The sequence below is a fragment of the Typopeltis vanoorti genome, chromosome 17 (genome assembly GCF_054136105.1).
Source record: "Typopeltis vanoorti isolate ZY-2024b chromosome 17, IOZ_Tvanoo_1.0, whole genome shotgun sequence".
Lineage (NCBI taxonomy): Eukaryota > Metazoa > Arthropoda > Arachnida > Uropygi > Thelyphonidae > Typopeltis > Typopeltis vanoorti.
This window is the reverse complement of record NC_143565.1, coordinates 4,693,886-4,716,334: the sequence shown is the minus strand read 5'-3', so window position 1 is coordinate 4,716,334 and position 22,449 is coordinate 4,693,886. Positions and strand designations below refer to the sequence as shown.

At 35.7% G+C, this 22,449-nt stretch overlaps 1 protein-coding gene across 1 annotated transcript in view; it reads left to right on the top strand.

The window, feature by feature from the left end:
* The first annotated feature begins 15,007 nt into the window (after window positions 1–15,007).
* The window catches only part of LOC150097107 (josephin-1-like), a 116,712-nt gene continuing 109,270 nt past the window's right edge, over window positions 15,008–22,449 (top strand). The window contains exon 1 of the mRNA XM_090406874.1: window positions 15,008–15,376. The gene's annotated coding sequence lies outside the window, so the exon portion shown is untranslated. The remainder of the gene's footprint in view (window positions 15,377–22,449) is intronic.

Below are 22,449 nucleotides of genomic sequence, written 5' to 3'. Positions count from 1 at the left end.
TGATAACTTTATCTATGATTTTGAAGAAAATAAAACTTGGATATAAAATTCTTGAATACATTATTATAATTTTCCATCTGTTGTATATGATGACTTGAATTTATATAAAAAATCGGCACAACAAATAGACACTTTACTGAACATAGTTCGTATTTTAAGTTAGGACATCAAATTTTAATTTGGGTTTAGATAAATAAGTAATTTTATTTATAAAACGAGGAAACATTAATGACACTAGCATTAATCAATTTCAGCTAACGAACACTTATATACATAGGAACATATAAGCAGTGATATTCTACACTCGGAAGTTTAATAACAGGCAGCAGCAGAATTCACCAAAAGAGTTAGAAATATTCTGAAAACAAAACGAAATGGATTAAACACAATTATAGCAATAAACTCTTTGGCTATACCATTTATCCTATACACCTAAATTAATTATTATGCATCGTGCATTACAATCACGAATTAATGTTGACTGGTTGAACCTACCAAGGAGAATTGGTGGACGGGGCCTGTTGCAAGTGAGGTAAATTGTGGAAGAAGAAGAAATTAGTTTAAAAAGTTACGTCGACAATAGTTCTGAGAAAATGCTTCAAGCCATTTCACGAGAGGGTCTTCTAGAACCAAGAGGAAACAAATCCGATTACAAAAAGTAATATCCGATTTGTGCACTGGAAAAATAAACCCTTTCAGGGCCAATGTCTGCGAGATACTGAAGAAAACGTTACGTGACCAAGACACCAAGACGTAGCAATGGCTACAATATGGATATATCAAGAAAGCAACAGAAGGATTTATTCTAGCCGCTCAAGAACAGGCATTACAAATTAAAATTTTTGAATATCAATAATAACAGCAAATGCAGATTATGCGATTAGAAATATGAAAATGCAAAATATCTAATCAGTCCAAGATAATTCGTTGACATGTATTCAAAACATATCGCTTTCCTTCTTCTGATAACTGGTGGCAGCATAAAATAGAGACATTATTGTCTGAGACTTTAGAATACAAACGGATCGGCATTTGGAACACAATAGACTTTACTTCACAATTATAGAACATCGACAGGATTGGATCGTTGATATCGCTGTTCCCAGTGATAACAACACTAACAACAAAGAACTGGAAAAAATTTCTAAATATCGAGATCTGGCAATCGAAGTTAGTCTCCTGTGGCTTAAACAAATCAGAGTCATCACAATAGTTATTGGTGCAATTTCAAAAATGCTATGCAACTATTTACAAGAATTAAATATCAACGACGTCATTCCATATGATCTACATAAAACGGCATTACTTGGAACAGTCCATATTTTACGACGCTACCTGACAGGCTATTTTTAGATTCTGAATTATTCTCTCACCAGTCAAATTGCTGTTTAAATGATATCTTGTTCTGACTGTGTATCGATTATGTGAATAAAATAATAATAAGAATAATAGAAATAATAATGTAAGAAAATTAGAAAATAAGAAAAAATAAGCAATATGTTATGGTGAGTCAATCCTGAAATTTACTTTTCTCAAGGAGTCGGTAATTCGAGCTTACCTACTCGAAGAGAAGCAAAGGAGATAGCATTGCTTGTTGGAGCTAATAATTTCAGTAGACGTAACTATATTATAAGAGAGGGTATAAAAGAGTTGTTGGAATACGGAATTAACAAAACAGGGAAAGTATAAATTGTTGAATAATTACCGAGGTACGAGGCACTGAATTAAGAGGGAAGCTTTGATACCAAACGGTTCAAACAGCAGGCTGTGTAGAAGAAATGTATATGAATTTTTGGACGTGAGGAGTGAGTTTGATAGAAAGGGAAAGTCTGCAGTTCGGTGAATTTTGCATCAGGAGCTTAAAGAAGTTATTTATTGAATTAACACCTAATGCGGAGATCTGGGGAAACATCATCACGGAAGGAATGGTGAGAATCATGTGTGCAATTTCAGTTATGGTATGCAAACGAGGCAATGATATGAATGCCATATGGCATGGTTATGAATCTATTGGAGTGGAAATGTAAACTTTGTGATCACACTTTTAAAGTTTTTGTGTGTCTGTGGACGCAAAAAGAAAGTTATCCACCTGGTCAAGCAGACTTTAGATGTAGATGTATGATTATTTGCATTTGTGAAACCTGGCTATCAGGATCAGTTGTATTAATTGTAATCGAATTTCAAAACTTATAGTATTTTCAGGAAGAACAGAGGCCATAGGAGATGACGAGTGTATTGCTAATAATGTCAAATTATTTGTTTCCACTTAGCATAGAAACTAACGAAAGCAATAACAGAAATAATGTCTCATGTAGAAGTGAGTTTGAGGCTATCTAGTGTGAAGTTGAGGCTTAAAGATTAGTATATGATGGGGTGTTGTTGATACTGGCTTGGATCTTCATCTGCAATAGACGAGGAAATGCATCGCCAAATATCTCTTGTGGGTACTAAAGGAGTAATTATTAAGGGTGAATTAAATTATCTAAATATTGACTAGTTAGAAGAGAAATCTCTTGATCAAAATGAAAGAAAGTGCTTTTGACAACTTAGTCAAGCAGCATGTGCAAAAAGGAATTGGAAATCAAGGCGCATTAGAGGGGTCTCAGTTATGAATGTTACTATTATACTACCAATTGGTGGCATGATCCTTCCATACCATCCTAAGAAGTAGCTAACTATAAGGCTGATCCGATTCAGGCTGGTTACATAATTAAATCATCATCATCATCACCAATGTTTTCACATAAGACTACAAATCTGGTTTTCCATTTGCACCTGTCCTTTGAGCTGATCTTGCTTCCACCCAGTTCGCACATCCTACCTCATAGACCAAGCTCGATAACTGTCTTCTGAGGTCTCGCAAGTCACTTCTGTTGCCAGGAGCATTTGTTCATTCTGATTTGCAGTTTGCATAATCAAATAATTTTTTTGCAGGTAGTGGTGATTACCCCTTCGCCCAATCCCCGAAGGGGAACAGGCTATATCCCGGGGATTGTGTCTCCATTAATCGCCTTAAGATAGCAGGAGTGCACTTGGTGCATTCCACTACCCGCACCAACATGGAGAACGTACTTAAGTGCAAAACTAGAAATTATGTTAAACTGAGATTGTTCTCTTTGGTCACATGGTGGTATTCAAAGAATGGAAACAAGCCGACTGAAAACTTTCAAGAGGTGCTTAACTGACGCAGCATCTTAATGTTTCCCAAGAATTCGAAGAAATAATTGTGGGAACTAAATGGATGCCCAGTATTATTAAGAGGTTCATAAGTTCGATTCCCGTCGTGAGGAAAAGACTCTTTATATGGGCTTTGTCAATGGAAGGTGAGTTATTCGATCTCATACGCAGGGAGGATTTTTTTCCCCGGAAGCACGAGTTTCTCATCCCCAGTACAGGCAAATCGGCCATTAGATCACATGCAACTTACATACAAAAAATACTGTTGTTTGTGGTGACGGTTGGTAGTTGGCATTAGTACTTGTGTTGTTGTTGTTGTTGTTGTGTTTATTCGTATAATTGAATAGTGTGTGGGGGTTGAGATGTGTGAAGCAAAGTGGATTAGAGTGTCCTCCGGCGATGAGTACTTTGATGTGTCACATAAAAATAATAACAATAATAATAAGTGATGATGTAGAACGAATATCGTGAAAATAGGAGGGAGACGAGAGATATGAAATGCACTGGGTGATCAGAATTAAAGTACCCCTGTTTAAGGTCTTGTGAATGCCTTTTAGTGATCGAAATACTGTGAAACTTTGCAGGAATGAATTGTGCGTGATGCAGTAGCGATATCTGAAAACAACTTAGTTCCAGAGTTCACTACCAAGGAGGACACTGTAAACACCAAAGGCATGATACTTGCTTATCAACACGCAACTCGGAATGGATCAGGATGGTTAAATAGATGGACACAAGATTTTTCCCCTCACTATGGTTGTTAATACCGTCCAAAATGATGGCACTAAACCTGTCCAAACATGCTCAGTTCAGCGTCATGAGCAGCTCCTGCTCGTGAAGCTGTACTACCTAAAAAAACCGCAATGCTGTTACTGCACTTCACGAATTTCGTCGCTTCAAGAAATGGCGACGAGGTCCAATATCTCCATGTGCTCTGCTGCGAATGGTTATTCGTTTTGAACGATAGTTGGGAGATAGATCTGGAAGAGGTCGCAGACTAGTCAGCTAACAAGTGAATGAAGATGCTATTGCCGTTGTGGAGTAGGCCAAGAATAACAGCGTTGGGTTTTGCAGTGCATTTGCTGTATCACGACATATGAATGTGCCTAACACGACTGTTCTGGAAAATTATACCGAATATTCTGCATTTCTACCCATTCGAAATAACCCTGACACAGGAGTTTTCACCCTGAGGAGTTTGAAAATCCACTGACATTCGGTTTAACATTCCTTACTTGAGTGGAGTTAGACACTCTGTTGGTGGTGGGTGGTTTTGTGGGACGATGAGGCTCACTTTCACCTGAACTGAGCTGTGAATGCCTATAATTATCGGTTATGGACTACAGAGCCTGAATGCAGCATTTGAACAATTTCCATTGCATTCACCGAAAGTTACTGTCTGGTGTGTGGGTTAACAGCTTCGTTTAACATTGGATCATTCCTCTCTGAGGCCATTCTCCAGTTGGGTTCTGTTATCTGCTCAGTTACTACCGAAAGGTATCGCGATATGATGAACAGTTTTGTTGTGACATTCGTATATCAGCACCTGTGCATGGATTCCGTCATTTTTATACAAGATGGGCAGGGGTGTAGTCCTAAAAGAAATAGTGCCAGGGATCTACCTGGGAAACAAAAATTCAGAGCATGAAGGTGCATTATGGATTATTATTATTATTATTATTATTATTATTATTATTGCAACTGCCATATGGCAGAGAGATTGCATTGTTTTCTAAAACGAAAATGACAAGAACGGCAATCTTCTAATTTTTGACCGAACGCTGGAAATGGATTATAAGTCTCGTTATTATAATTCTTATAATTTATCGAGCCTGTGTAGCTCAGCGGATGTGGCGTTTGCACACCGCCGCGCTTGGCCGCACGAAGGAAGACTTGGTTTCGAGTCTAGTCGGCGACTAGAGGAAATTTCCTAAGCCTTTTTTCGACCGGTTCTCGAGTTAGTCGATCTCTGGCACGGGCAAGCAGATTTTTCCTCTCGGAAACTCGGGTTTTTCGTCCTGTAAACTCAAGAAAATCGATCGTAGAACCCACATTATTTCAGACATTAAATATATTGTGTTAGGGTTAGGGACCACGAGATGGCGGCACATTTGAGCCGTCTCTCTTCACGGCGTACCGCTTAATTAGTGATAGCCTTGGGCCATCTGTCTCAGATTGGGTACCAGTGGAGATTGAACTGCCCACTCAGTCCCCAAAAGTTAGATAGGGCTAAATGGCCTCGCCTACTCCACTATACGGGAATAAAAAGGCGTTAGCTGATATAATTTATTACAATGAATTTAAAAATTTTGATTAAAGAACCTCCTGTTCTCAAAGAACAGGAGGTAATTCAGAAATAATTAGAACATTTAATATAAGTATTCGAAAAATAAAATCCTCACAGAATAACAGATAATAAATTAAATTATATAAATATAGTTGAAATTTTTTAAATTAAAATTTTAAGGTTTTTGATTTCATATTCACAAAATTAGAAATGATGGTCTTAATGTCTAATTCCGCACATATAACATTTTCAGTAGCTATTAACGCCAAACTAACAAGCCTTTTTTTGTGACATACTTGTTCTTAAGTAGGTTTTAATCAATTTCAACTTGGAAAAGCTAATTCACCGCTCGCTAAACTAACAGGTAATGTTAATAGTATTCTTAAAGCAATTGAAAAGTTAGGGAAAGGTAAATTATCGGATACAATAACATTAAGAATATCTAAAGGGTTTTGAATATTTAAATTATCCTTCCGAAAAATATCCCGGAAAGCACATAACTCGTCATATAGTTCTATTGCATTTACGTCTTTATTGTCGCCGTCCTTCAAGAGAATCTCTAATTCGTCACAATTTTTTCGTAAATCTTCGTTATTAATTTGTAGTAATCTATACTAGAAATTGAAATTATCATATGTTTTTAGTTGTTCAAAATTCTATTAACGAACACATTGCAACGTCTAGAAGTGTATAAAACACATTCACTCTAAATTTATCATCTGGCGAATGTGGCCATTCGTCATGAAGCTCGTAGTCAAGTTGTCGTGTCTTCCTTCGTCGTCAAACTTCCATACCAGTTTTAAATTCTTGTTCTCCATCCACCTCTTCACTCAGTTCTTTTGCCGTTTTTAGAAATAAAAAATAATCACCTAACGCCTTTTTATTCCCGTATATGAGAGTAGGAGAGGCCATTTAGCCCTATCTAACTTTTAGAGACTGAGTGGACAGTTCAATCTCCACTGATACCAATCAGAGATAGATGGCCCAAGGCTATCACTAATTAAGTGGTACACAGTGAAGAGAGACGGCTCAAATGTGCCGCCATCTCGTGGTCCCTAACCCTAACACAATATATTTAATGTCTGAAATAATGTGGGTTCTACGGTCGATTTTCTTGAGTTTACGGGACGAAAAACCCGAGTTTCCAGGAGGAAAAACCGCTTGCCCGTGCCAGAGATCGACTAACTCGGGAACCGGTCAAAAAAAGGCTTAGAAAAATTTCCTCTAGAACTTTTTAGCCGTTTTTAGAACTTCTTTAAAATTTGTAGCTGATCGATACTCTTGTAAGAATATTTTTAAGTTTTCGATAGTTTCTAAAGCAAGTGTAATGTTTATAGTTTTGCCTTGAAGCACTTGCCTCACAGGGTTTATTATGTTAAATCATGCCAAATTATAAGAGAGCAAATAAATTTGTAGTTGTTTATTTTAGCACATAATGTTTGTGCTTCATGCTGAGTTTATTAAAATTTCAAAAAGTTCATCGTAAATTTCTCCTAACTGATATCGTAGAGGGCGGGTTGTATTAATTTTACTTTCCCATCGCGTTTCTGATGGCTGTTTCAAGGTTACATTTTTTACGAACTTTAAAAGGATTGCCCAACGTTTGTAAGAGAACGAAAAGAAATTGTATATTTATTGAATAATTGCAAAGAAACTAATTGTATCTGCATTCACTTTGACTGCATCGTTAATGATTAAATTTAGAGTATGTGCAGCACATGGCACGTAAAACGCTCGAGGATTTTTGTTAAAAAGCAAATTTTGGAGCCCGTATTTTTTCCCTTTCATATTTGCCCCATTGTCATACCTTTGACCTCGCATGTCTTCAATGGGAATGTTCCATTTTTCCAGTTGTTCCATTATTGCACATAAACCACGTCCTGTGGAATCTGATATATCTGGAAAACCTAAAACGTTTTTCCTGATTTTGACAATTCCATTGTCACAGGAAACAAAGCGAATAATAATGGTCATTGTTCCGTTTAACTTGCAGGTGTGCAGTCTGAAATAATGGAATAATGTTTAGATTTTCGAATTGATACTAAATTTGTATACTTGATTGCGTTTATATACTTAAAGTTTCTAATAATTCATTTTGACTGTCTTTACTCAAATAGTGCCCTCTCTTGTTTCATTGTAGGGCCCTTTCAACAGGATTTTCCATAACGGGATCAAACTTCGCAAACAGTTCGACTAATTTTAAAAAAATTGCCGTTATTCCTTTCATATAATTTATCAGGTGATCCGCGAAAAGCTAAATTTTGGCTACCAAGGAATTTTATAATTTCAATCAAGCATTTTAAAACACTCGTCCAATGTTTCTTTTCCATTTCATATATGCTTTGAGTTTCGCAATCAACAGTAGTTTTATTTTTTAAATTTTTATCAAGTTCCTTCCATTTTAAGAAATTTTTCATGTGAGTTAAACTAGTCTCATGTCTATGCAAAGTTGTACTTACGTTTCTCCAATCATTATAACTTTCTACAAGACTACTTGATTCGGTAGGTGCGAATGGTTTGCAACAAAAGCAAAAAACAGAATTTAAAATTTCGGAATAAATGAGCCATGTTCTTCGCACAAGCTGCCCGTTTTCCATTGTTCTATTATTATACATGTTGCCAAATTTACGACCATATGTATTTCTGGGATATATTATATTTTTCTTTTGAACAGGTCCCATTTCAATTTAAACAACTCGTAATTTTTCATCAATATTTCCCCATTCACTTGGATCTTCGAAATTTACAGAGACTAACAATGTGTTAGTTTCGTGATCAACTACAACTAAATCTTCTCCTAACTGTTTTTCACTTAAATCATGCGTCTTGTTATCTTGTTCAATAGTTGCAATAGTACTTTCATGCAAACTTGATGATGTGCACGGTTCGTCAACTCTGATTTCTGATGTATCGAGTTGGTTACAATCTGCATCAGAATATTTTAATAGTTTAACAAATTTATTAAGAGCCCCAGTTTGTTTCTTAATATCTACTTCTTTTGCAGCATGACGCTTACGGTTTTGTGTCCGGATAACTTTTTTTAAATTTTTGATTCCATTTCTATTTTATACCCACAAGAAATTATTACACAACACGACACAGACGAAATGATTATTCGAGTTGGTTACAGTCTACATCAGAATATTTTATGAAATTTATTAAGAGCCCCCGTTTGTTTCTTAATATCTGCTTCTTTCGCAGCATGACGCTTACGATTTTCTGCACCGGATATATTTTTTTAAATTTTTGATTCCATTTCTATTATATAAAATGCGTTAGTTGATTTTTTTTATATTTTATACCGACAAGAAATTATTACACAACACGACACAGAGACGAAATAATAGTCCGCACTGCGCTACTATCAGTAACCTACTGAGATGCATACCATATGACTGGTTTACCTAGCAACAAATGTTTTGTACGAAATTTCGTTACTGCGCATCTTCATCGTTCCACTTTAGATAGATTGCAGTAGGCACAACATTCTGCAGGCAAGCGTCTGCTCTCGCTGCGAAATTGTAAACAGCTGGCAGATCAAACAGGTGGCAATATAAATTTTTTTTAATTTTTATTTTTTGTATCCGGCCTTATTTATTTTAATATTGATCATTCTAAGAATTTGTTGTTTTTATGATAAAAATTTTGTTTCTTAAAATGAACTTATGAACCGTGCCCCAGCGGCGGCGCCCCTTCGTAGCGTCGCCTGCATGCCCGCTTCGTCGGCCCTGGATATAACTTCTTCTCTTTCTGTACTGCCTACGTAGTTTCTTGACTCTACCATGAAGATCAGACTTTACGATCTTCAAACAAATTCACGCCATGCAATTCAGTCTCAGTCAACATATCCTGCAGAGTTTTTGAACGAGACTTTAACATTTCGTTGTTTTATTGCTTTCATACACTAGTTTTTTTTTCCTCCAAGAATAAATTTTTCTCTCGAATATATTTCCCAACAGTAATTTATGTATTACTGAAGAAAGAATGTATTATTTATATTATTGTAATAATTTAGGTTGCAGTTCACCTGAGAAAGCTTCTCGGTTTCGATTCTTTATGGCGCTTTTGTATATAATAAGGCCGCATTTGGACTATTGTACACAGATCTTGTCGCCAGGATTTCTTGGTGATGCTGAAGTGGTGGAGAGGATTCAGAGGTGGGTTACAAAGATTGTTGCAGGTCTGTGGGATGTTCCCTATGAGGATAGATTGATGATCTGTGGGCTCCAAAAACTAGCTGATAGACGTAGGAGATATGATAGAAGTATTTAAATTGTTAAAGGGATTTTACAGGATTGATACTGATGATATTTTTAAGACCAGTGCAGGAAGTGAGAGAACGAGGGGCTATCCCTGTAGATTGTGTAAGAGTGTGGTTAACAAGGGTGTTAGGACTAGATTTTTTACTTGGAAGGTTGTGAATGGGTGGAATGCTTTGTCAGAGGTGGATGTGAATGCTTCAACTGTGAATGAATTTAAGGAGAAGTATGACAGGTATTGTGTAAATAATGGTTAAGGTGTCAATGGCGGGTCTCCCGCGATGAGTCTTTTGACTCCATGGAGACACCGTTAAAATAATAATAATAATAATAATAATAATAATAATAATAATAATAATAATAATAATAATAATAATAATTTATGGATATGTTTTTCCTTTTCAGCATGATGCGAAATTAGAACCAGTAAGACAAAATATACAGTTGCTTGTTGCTGTAGGCCAGGAAGTTCCACAGATGATCTGGAAGACATGCATCGCCAAATTGATACAATGAGTACAGGTGTAGTTTTATTATTATTATTATTATTATTATTATTATTATTATTATTATTATTATTATTATTATTATTATTATTATTATTATTATTATTATTATTATTATTATTAGTGATTTCAACTATGGAGATATAGATTGGAAGTAAGAAACTCACATGGCAGGAAAGAAATAGAATTTACACACCTGCTGAGAGATAATTACTTAATGATGAGAGATGATTACTTACTGTGATGGAGAGGACTAAGGGTGGGAGAGCATTTGGACCCGGTCATAGGATCAGAAGAGCTATCCATAACCAAGGAGACAACATTGCCTCCAACTGGTGAAAGCTACCATGCATTCTTCGCTTGGGAAATTTTAAAACATGAAAAATATTCTATCAAGAAGGGGTATTTGTGCAACTACAAGGCTGGTGATTATGACATGCTTTGGAAGAAGCTTAAATCTGTACCATGACATAAAACATTGCAGGATAAGGATGTTAGTAGACATCTAGAAGAAGAAGTATTAAATTGTATACTTAAGTTAAGGAGGTTTATCGGGTAGGATTTAAATGGATGAGTAATATCATTAAGCACAAGTTGCAGGAAAAAATGCTGCGAGGGTATATAAAGAGATAGGTGACCAGCAAACTCTTGAACAGTACAAGGCTCAGGCAAGAAAGAGAAAATCAGATTATGAGAAGAATTTAGCCGAGCAGGCCAAAGGAAATTCCAAAAAGTTGTTCCGTTATGTGGCAAGTAAGACGAAGGGTGACTATGAAAGATTAGCATTTATAGGATGATGGTCACGAGGAGGCAGAAACGGATAAAAAATTGTTGAGTTACTGAGTGACCACTTTGCAAGCATATCTTCCTTGTGAGATCATTGCTTTAACCTATGTGACACACACTAATGTGGGACACAGAGGTGAATGAATTGGAGGTTTTAGTATATTGCCGAATCTCAATGTAAATACAGTTGTGGGATTAGATGAGATATCAGATAGGAATTTGAGAGAATGTGCACGGGAACTGGCAATGCCTTTGACTAAGCTATTTAAGTCTCAATTCTAGTAGAGTTCCAATGGAGTGAAAAGAAGGCAAAATAATTCCTTTGCAATAAGGGAAGTTCTAAGACTGCATAGCAAATTATAGACTAATCAGTATCTCAGGCTTGTTGGTAAAAGTACTAGAAAAAGTTGTAAAGATGAGAATTCAAGAATAGCTAGATAAAAATCTGATTCTGTATGAGGGTCCACATGGTTTTGTGAAGGATCGGTCGTGCCATAGTAATTTACTAACTTTTATAATAGAGTAACAGCTGAGTTGGAAAAAGGAAATGGCTACGCGATGATTTTGCGAGTACATTTGTCAGACTACCACATGGAACACTTTTACTCAAATTAGAATTAATGGGGTTGGATATTACACTGGTTAATTGGATAAGAGGGCGTCTGCTGGGCAGATATCAAAAAAGTGGTATATGAAGGGGCAGAGTCGAGGCGAAAACAGGTGACTAGTGTATGCCACAAGGTTCATTGACGGACCACTGCTGTTTAATTTGTATATAAATGATATAGAAAATAACCTGAAAGAAATTATTCAGTTGTTTGCTGATGATGCAAAATATATAATCAAGATTTTTTGCAAACAGGTTTTTGCTACAGGTTTGCAAATAATCAAGATTATTTGCAAACCTGTACATTTTGGTACTATTGTTATGGATAAGGATATGTTTTCATTTTCAGCAATGTTATATATGTACTTTTCGTATTTTTTTAAAAATCACATATTCTGGAAACTCTACTCGAGAGACCAAACTTGGAACGTTTTCAATCCACTTCAAGTTTTCTTCGTTTTTGGTACTCCAACTACTCCTTCCTCTTGATGATCGCTGTCTCCAAATATAACATTTTGCAGTTGTTATTATTTAGAAGTTGCTGTTTTAAGGATACTTGTGACATAAGACTGAATGATATATGCACGTAACCACAAGTAAGATATTTATTTAACCAAATATTTCGGTCAAATCATTACGATTCAGGTTGGGACGATGGAGCAAGGCCTCCACGCTTTCCTTGAACAAACGTTCGAACCTATAACGGGATCTATGTAAGAGGCGAGTCCTGGACAAAAAGAATTTTAAAGAAATATGATTTAACAGCTACTTATTCACCTATTAACAAATTGTCTTCTCATTTTCCTTCTCTTAAAGACAAACTCTCAACTTTATCTCTTCCTAGAGTTTATCAAATTCCTTGCAACTGTGATCTCTCCTATTTTGGACAGACTGGACGTTCTCTTGAAAAAATAATCCATGAAAATCAATCCTCCATTCTTCACAACAAACATGAAAAGTCTGGATTGGCTCAACACGGGATTGAAAGTGACCACAGCATCTTTCGGTCCAGGACTCGCCTCTTTCATAGATCCCGTTATAGGTTCGTACGTTTGTTCAAGGAAAGCGTGGAGGCCTTGCTCCATCGTCCCAACCTGAATCGTAATGACTGACTATCTATATCAAAAATCTGGGAAAGTCTAGTCAAGATTACTCATTATTTTTTTTTTTTCAATTATGTCTCTACTTCAAAATATTCCGTTTCATACTTAGTGATATAACATCACACGGCGTGTTCTATTTTCAACGATCTATTATTATTATTATTATTATTATTCCTGATACCTCCAAGGAGTCCGAAGACTCATATCAAAAATCTGGGAAAGTCTAGTCAAGATTACTCATTAATTTTTTTTTTTCAATTATGTCTCTACTTCAAAATATTCCGTTTCATACTTAGTGATATAACATCACACGGCGTGTTCTATTTTCAACGATCTATTATTATTATTATTATTATTATTATTATTATTCCTGATACCTCCAAGGAGTCCGAAGACTCATCGCGGGAGGACATCTTCAACTGTCTCTACACCTTACCTCTACTACGAATCAACGCCATCTACCGCCCACCTCCAACACCACCACAACTAGTAATTTTTGTCTGTAAATTGCGTGTGTTCTGAAGGGCCGATTTGTATGTATGCGGGATGAAAAACCCGAGTTTCCGGGAGAAAAAACCCTGCTACCTCCGTATGAGATCGGCTAACTCACCATCGATTGAAATCGACCAGATAAAGATTCCTCCCGTCGCGACGAGAATCGAACTTAGGCCTATTCCAATCGAAGGGCGCAATGTACCGTCGTTCTTCCAATTGCGCTACGGATTGTTAGTATTCTGGCTTGTATTTTTTTAAACTGTTTTGTAATACCACTGAGGATGGTCTGCTATTTCCAGACCGAAATATTTGGTTAAATAAATATCTTTCTTGTGGTTACGTGCATATATCATTCATTATTTAGAACAATCTCACCTGTTTTATCTTCTTTGTTTTGTTATCACCGCTTTTGTTGATCTGGCACCTCTTAAGTTGATTGTGCTATCTTCACCTTTGCTGATGCTGTGTTTTGAGTTGTTTTAGCAGCTGACCTTTAACTGTCTGCCCTGGTTTCCTGATGAAAACAGCATTGTCACTTTTCATGTTTCTCACATTACAGGTTTTGCATGACATATTGTACCATCGTCAGAATACCATTTAGTCAGCTAAATTCCCATTGCCATCCTCATCCTTATTCCTTTAGTATCTAAGTATATAAGTAATAATTGGGTGCATGCTAGCAAGTTGAGATTTGTACATTATTTATATAGTAGGATGCCACCACACTGAAGAAATGTGTCTCGACTTTCATTCAGTGTGGTGGTGTCCTCCGAGTTATCTAGCTTTGATCCTTAAGTGATCTAATAATAACTTCCTACTGTCATTTATACAGCAGTAATGGCACACTGTATACTCTTCACTGCCCATCACCAGGAAAACGTCAGAAGACTCCCGAACAATCTAAATACCAAAAGTTTTCCTGGTTATCATTGTATTCCATCATCTGTTATCAGACAGTTTGTGCTGTGGAAATAACTCCCATTCTATACAATGTCTATGCTCTTTCATACTAATCGGACATTTACCTTATAACATTTAAGCAAGCCTATATTCACTTCGTTACAAAAAAAAAGAAATTCTATCTTAACGTCATCTATTTATTTGTCTCTCCTCACTCCTTTATATATTAATAGAAAATATCTTTATTAATATATTAATAGAAAAAATATTAAATAATGACTATCAGGATGAATCCTGCCCTCTCTAGATTTACAGCGGATCTCCTAGACTACATCACACAAGTCATAGAAAGGTTCTTTCCATGGCCTGTGGTGAGATACTTCTGGAAGTTGTTTCACTAACTGCCATTCACCATTCCTGCACTTTTAACTAAGCCAATAATAACATGAGCAGCTGTCGTAAACAGATTCCTAAACAATCCACTAAATCTGTTACCTCTACACTTCTTTCATTTAATCTGATTCCTGATTGATATTCTTTTTGAATAGCTGTAGGATGTAATTCTTCCCAGTGGAACTACGCCCTATTTAAAAATTAACATCAATACTTTTCTTCTCTCTCTTTTAAGAAAAAACTAATGTGTTTGTACTCTTTTGTTATTTATTTCTCTATAACTAAACTGTTCGCCTTTTTATGTTTTTGATGCGATGTAATATCGTTATTTTTATTCTACCCCATTTCGCGTTTTCTTATAACACACGCTAACTTACGTTAAGGAGTGACAACAGCGTTTGTTTACACGCTTGCATTCCTGCCATATAACAAATAGTATGCCGTGATATGATTATTAAAGCTTGAAATGTATTCCAAATGGTTGATTTTAAATTATTATTTTTCTTTTTTCAATTAACAGTCGATAACGATGATGCATTTCATAGAAGCTGACACCTGCAAGTAAATTCTGAATGCTCAAGCTGCTCTACTAATCTCTTGCAAGAGATTCGTTTTAAAAAACTTTATAGTGCACTTTAAATAAAGGAAATTAGTTTCTTCACCTCTGTTGAAATGAAACAATTTCGAAGTGAAAATACCGCGAAATCTGATTTCAGCAATAGTAATTAATTCACTTTGATTTCAGTTTCCTACATAATATCCGATCATTGCCTCCAGATTAGTTAACTATAATCTGTGATCGTAGCAATAATAGTCAACGTTCCGTTATCAATACGAAATTAGGAGGATCTTGTTTTTCCAAAGTAAGATTTCTGATCAGTAATTTTTTAAAATAATTGTACAATCGGTTATTATATTACTTACTAAGTTAATTCTTAGAAATCATTACTGCTGCTTGCATGAAGACAACAGTGGTAATTTTGATTTATGTACCTTTCGTTTATAAACGACATTGTTTTTCTCTTATTTCCGGTTAGCATTTCATCATTCCATCTGGCGAGGGCACTGTACCTTAGTAATAATTGAGTTCATTTGCGAATTCCTTAAGGCCCTAGCGGCGTAAGAGCACGTGTAGTCTTGAGATTTCTATATAAATGTATGCGCATAATTTAACTATTGTGCCGTATGGCTGATTTTAAAATCAGTCATGTTATTTGAGTAATTTTAAAATAGGTTCATCAGCGTTAGATACGGATGGAGTTTAACCACCTGAAACATTGGTGGTATTAGATAATAGACTTAGTTTATAAATAGAAGATGATAGGGAGGTCTTATTTTTGTTTGAATTAACAAGACTTATGTCATTAAATATATCGTGTATTATGCAGATTTTGTTAACCAACAATTAATTTCCAGTCATTTACTGGGCAGGAGATGAGATTGGATGCAAATACCATCTGCCAGATTGTTATGGGAAGTCCCAATCAGTTCCATTGCTAACACATTAAGCTTGAAGGAATTTGAGGCTTTTTTAGAATATTAAGTCTGAAAAGTTGTAAGATTTCTTTAGTACAGTAATGTTAAAGGATATTGATACATTTTGCACCACATGATTTTATTTTATTTAATTTTTTAAAGTGGAGATAGCTTATTCCTAAAATAATAACTATTTTTGTTTTCTGTAGTAGGGGTATCAATCTGAACCCCTGGAGAGTCTGAAAGAAACCACCGAAGAAGTTTTAGGTGATATGCTGATCTATATAAATATGGTTTGGAGGTCAGAGCTTTTGTGAGATGAAAATAAGTGAGACTTGGTTGACAAAGAGAAAGTTATTAAGTCTACTTAATTTGCTTATTATTATTATTGTTCAGCTATCTCCAGGGAGTCAGAAGACTCATTGTGGGAGATCTACACTAATTTCTACACAATACCTAACATACCTCTCTTTAAACTTATTCAGTGACTGGGCACTCACCAAGGGGTGCCCAGACACTGAATTCTCCAAGCAAAAAAAATGTAGTCTCACACCCTTACTAATCACACTTTTATACAACTTCCTGACCTCTCGTTCTTTCTTTCTCTATCTCTCTCTAGTCATCATGTATTGAAAAATTTCGTGTCAATCTTATAGAACTCCTTCAATAACTTATAAGTTTATATCATGTCTCTTTTCCATCTGTCAACTAAACTTTGCAACCCATACACCTTCAACTTATGTTCAGAGAGCATTCCTTAGGAAAATTAAGCACAGAAACTTACATTAAATGAATTTATTAGCTTAAAATGTTTACCTGTCTATCATAGGAACCTCAGTATGTTGAAAATGGAACACAATATAAAATTACAATTTAAGAATTATTTTAAAAAACATTACTATAGCATTAATAGGACAACAAAGGATCAGTAAAATTTCCAGTTACTTAATATTTAATTGTTTTATTAACACTATATTGGCACTTTTTAAAAATGATTCTTTAATTGTAATTTTATATTGTGTTCCATTTTCAGTGTATTGAGGATGCCTATGATACATAGGCAAAAATTTTACAGTAATAAATTTATTTCACTTAAGTTAAAGTTTACGTGTTCAATTTTTCTAAGTATGTCAACTTACTTACCGATATTAAATCAGGGAGTATTTCACAGACTAATTACTAGCTTGGTCATTCATCTCTGAATTCTATCCTCCACTTCCTGATCTCCAATAAACCCAGGTGACTAAATCTTTGCACAGTAATCAAGGTGCAGCAAAATCAGCCTTATAAAGAGAGATAATGACCTTCCTTGCTTGTCAATGTGTTCTTCAACATCTAACTAATCCTTTCAACTATTTTACCAACTTTTGCAGTATGTCCTCTGAACTTCAACTCTCTGTTCACTATCACTCCCAGATTCCGAGCCTCGTCAATTTCCTGTAATCCAGTACCATCAATATAATACAAAGTATGTAATCTTTCATTCCAAAGTGCATTATTTTACTTTTGCAACAATAAATTGGCAGCCATTTTCCTTTGCATACACTGCCAATTTATTTAAATTATCCTGTAGGATAAATTAATGATGCTTAGAAATTATATTCTTAGTTTCATCCTTTATCCAAGTGTAAGCAAACAAAATTTGTGCATGAAGTCATTTCATGACTGGGCCACTTGTATATAGAGGCTAATGACTTCATATCAATTGCCTTAGTATCCCACAATACAATGCATATATTCTTATGGACATGCATAACGTTATACATTATGGGAAGGGCCAATGCCCAGACTAGTTTCGACCTTTATTGAGGCCTCATCAGTGGGAGCCAGATCCAGTAGCGATAACAAAGTTGAAGTAATGCAGAAGTTATATTTCCATACACAAGTAGCCAAAAGATATCACACCTTATTACTAAAATACTCTAGATTAGAGATAGATGGTGAAAGTTTTTTCACTTGGTTGTACTATAAATTAAAGATGCCAAGAAATTATATTCTTGGTTCCATCCAGTGGCAGCTTGTCCATAAGAGCTGGAGGGTTGCATTGAATGCAGCTCCAGCGTTGGGTATACTAGCTTCTCAAGTTATTGCACTGTTCCAAGATGCCTCTTAAGTATCATAATTACCAACATTATAATTTGCCATAAACCCTTTCCTGACAGAGAATTCCACATGTTTAACAACTTCCCAAAACAAGACTATGGTCACTCTCCCCCAGTTGGAGAAAGTGTCTACTTTGGGGATGCTTTTACCAGATCCAGCACTCTCTCAAACCCCTGGGTCCCCTCTATAACATGTTGTTTCAGGTAATTATCCCTTGTATGTCCTGCCTCTTTTCTTCCCTCCAATCTGTGTTCCCATAGTTTAAATTTTCTATACTATTTGCCCAGTCTGTACTCATTGTGCTAATTAAATGCATGGCATCCACATCTTCATGTAGATCCCTTGGTCTATAACAACAACCAACAATATATTTTGCCTTGTTGGTATCTATCTTGCACCACTTAATCTGCACACCATTCTTCAGCTGTCAGCAATAACCCACCTCCAGTCCTATTCGTTCTGTCCTCCCTGAAAATACAATATCCTTTACATTCTATCCCTGTTACCATCTCATTTTCTGTCAACTAGGTTTCACTGATATGTATAATTTTTAGCCAAGTTGAGTTGACCAAAGCTAAAAACTCCTCTCCTTTATTTATGACACTTCTGGCATTCGTTTACATGCATTTCAACATCCCCTTGGATCTAGTTCCTCTTGTGTGATATTATTACCATCTCATCCAGATTTTAAACCTGTGAAGCTGTTCAGCAATGCACACTTACGAGGGTGTGTTGAAAAGTTGTGATAATCACCATGAAGGAATTGAAGTAGAACTGTGTGACTTACACAATATTCTACATATTCTCCATGAAGTGTTATACACTTGTTACAACACTGCTGCATCATTTGCAATCCTCTGAGAAAAAAGGTTTCCCTTGTTGCACAAACCAGACCTTAGTTGCAAATATCACTTCATCATCTGTAAATTTTGTTCCTTTCAAGTGTTTCTTTAAATTTGGGAATAGGAAATAGTCAGATGGGGCCAGGTCCTGTGAATAGTGTGGATGAGACAGACAGATATCTGTATCCCAAAAGACAATGGCAAGAACCTTCTGCTGACTTTTGGGTTTGGAACTTCTTTTGCAAAGTTGTGTATTGTCTGTTGGGTTTCATGAGCAGTGTGAGCAGGTGCATTGTCCTGCAAAAGCAATATGCCTCTGCTCAGTTTCCAGCGGTTTTTCCTTCAGTACTTTCTTCATTTCCTTCAGAGCTGTTGAATAAACTGCTGCTATAACAGTTTGACTGTTTTTGAGGTACTTGGTAAGGATTACACCATCCATATGCCAAAAGACAATGGCAAGAACCTTCTGCTGAATTTTTGGTTTGGAACTTCCTTTACATTGGAGAACCTTTGTGTCTGCACTCCATTGACTATTGTTTTTTGTCTCTGGGTTATAGTGATGAAACCATGTTTGATCAACAGTCACAAAAAATCTGCACCTGATTTTTCAGAATGACCTAAACTTCCTTGAGATGACAGCACACGTTCTCTCTTTTGGTCCATTCAATCATTTGACGACCCACTTTGCTGAGAGCTTCTGTATGTCCAGATGTTGGTGGATAACGACCCCAACTTTTTCCCTGGATATATCCGGAGTTTTTGCAATGTTTTTGGCTGGTATTCATCAAGGATCATGGTATGCACTGCATCGATGTTTTCAGGTGCGATCACTGTGGAAGGTCTTCTTTATCTGTGAACATCAGTTGTTTCAGGATGCCCAGTTTTAAACTGAGCATCCTGAGACAACACATGTCCCCTAAAGTCTCACACAGAGTTTAGTGAATCTCAGTTGCGAACTTTTCTTGCAGCACAAAAAACTTGATGACGGCCCACACCTCTGTGTCTTCAAATTTCTTCAAAACCTCTGACCTATCTTCTAATGTATCCTACAAGAAAAAGAACAAATTATTAATTTGATGAAATATGGGGGTTAAAGGGTTTTAATATATGTTCTTTCTTGTGGTTATATCAGTTGCTTTAATATCATTTTTGTTCTAGGTGTTTATCAGAACTTTTCACCCCTCTCCCCTTGTATTTGTCTCAGGAATGGCTGAATCTCTGAATTTGTCAGTTGACTGTATAACCCCCCAAGTGCTTCTAGTTTTCCTATTTTTGCACTTCCTGTTTCTCACTGAAGAGCATTTCTTCTAAACACCTTACTCCAGAACTATTCAAATTCAGATTGTCAGGGAAACACAAGTTCTCTCAAATTAATTCCATATATATATAAACTTCACACCATTCCTCATGTACAATTTTCTCATTGATTCATTTGCCATCATAGACCTTCTTCTCAATTCAGTCTTGTCATACCAAGGTATGCAGACTCACAATCTTTACTTTTTTACTTTTCTTTATCACTTCTATCAGCAACTATTTTATATCTTCTCTCATTGCATATTTCTCACCATTCAAATCATTCATTCCAGCTAAAATTAACAGTTTCACTAATGTCCTTGATCTTTGCACTTGAGAAACATGCTTTCATCACTTTCTCATTAAGTATTTGTCTTATTACCAAATCTCTATATGATACTTTCTCCTTACTCCCAGTTTTTCACACTTTCATACTTTTCTCATTCATTTTTTTCTTTCATTCTTCCTCCTGATGTAACACACGATAATTGTTTCTCCAGTCACTCTAGCTCATGTTTTGATCTGTGAAGGATGCTGCATCAGTATGCTATTTCACTCCTTACTTTCATCCCATCATTCACCCCTATTTACTTAATTCATACTAACTAAACTTAATCTTCTGTCTGTTGGCTGGCCTGTTATATATGTTTGCTACTATATATATATATATATATATATCTTCAAATGTAGTAGATTCTTTATATATATATATATATATATATATATATATATATATATATATATATATATACAGTTCATTTCTCATGTTTGTAATGAGTCTTTGTTTGGTGAGGTGAACAATCCAGAGAGCTTGTTCTGCAGATGAAAGTAACAGTCATTTTTGTCTTCAGACAAGCAAATTGTGGTGCTTCACCAGTAAAAGTTATCTATTACATAGAATAAGGTATCTGAAATGTCTTGAAACATTTCAGATACTTTATTCTATGTTTTTTGATGTTTGCTCTCAAGATTGAGGATTGTTCAACAGGAGTGTATAAAATTGCTCTCAGAATTGCATTTGTCAGTACTGGTATGTGACATCTCTTGTAGATTCTTATTTTTGTTTCTTTACTTATGTTGTTATTTTCCCTTATGATTCTTTTGAGATATCTAGGTATTCTACTTGCTTTTATTGCCTGTTAAGTACAAGAACAAGCTATAAAAGCAAGTTGTGTTATTTAGTTCTGTTCCTAAATATTTTATCGTACTATTTATTCATTTATCCTTTTGACTTCTAATTTACATCTTGTGGTTTCTCTATCAAGTGTCATTATTTTAGTTTTTTCTGTTGATATCTTCATATTTTTCTTTTCTGCTGCATTACTGAATGTGCTTAGTAATCTTTGTAGATCATCTTAATGAATGGAATGGGTCTGCCGGCAAAGGTTGGTCAATTGGTAGAGCTTCTGCTACTAATGGCTCAGTTAAGTAAGTTTGAGTGCGGTTAGTAGTTGGAAGGGGACCAATTGTTCGATGCTGTTGGCACACTCTCCCTCGATGAGTCTTTGGACTCCCTGGAGGTGTCAAATAATAATAATAATAATAACTTAAATAAAAATAAAATGGGATTTAATGAATTACCCCCATCTAATTCCTCTGGTTATTTTAATTTTTTCCAACTCTGTCCTTGTTCTGAATTCATTATTATTATTATAACACTCTCCATGGAGTCAGCAGACTCATCGTGTGAGGTTTATTTAACTGATTACATGTTTATCATATAGAATCTTAAAACCCTTAACACTCCTTGAATTAACAACACATTCTGGTAATTTCTTCCATTCACTGACAGTTCTCCATGTAAAAAATTTGCTTTTCACACCCCTCCTCACCACACTTTTACACAACTTCCAAGAATGACCTCTGGTTCTTCCTCTCTCACTATCTATTCGTTTTATAATTCCCCCTGGATTAATCTGATAAAATCCTCTCACTAACTTTAAATGTCTCTATCATATCACCTCTCTTCCTCCTATCCACCAAACTGTGCAATCCACACTTCTTCAATTTCTCCATAGCCAGCATTTCAAAGTCCTGATATTGTCTTAGTCACTCTTCTCTGAACCCTCTACAATGTCTCCACATCACATTGAAAACCAGGTCACCAGATCTGACACAATAGTGTAGTCTGACCAGTGCCTTATATAGTGGCACAACCACTTCCTTATCCTTACATGTTAAAGTACTTATCATAGCAGCACTACAATGTGCAACCTTTG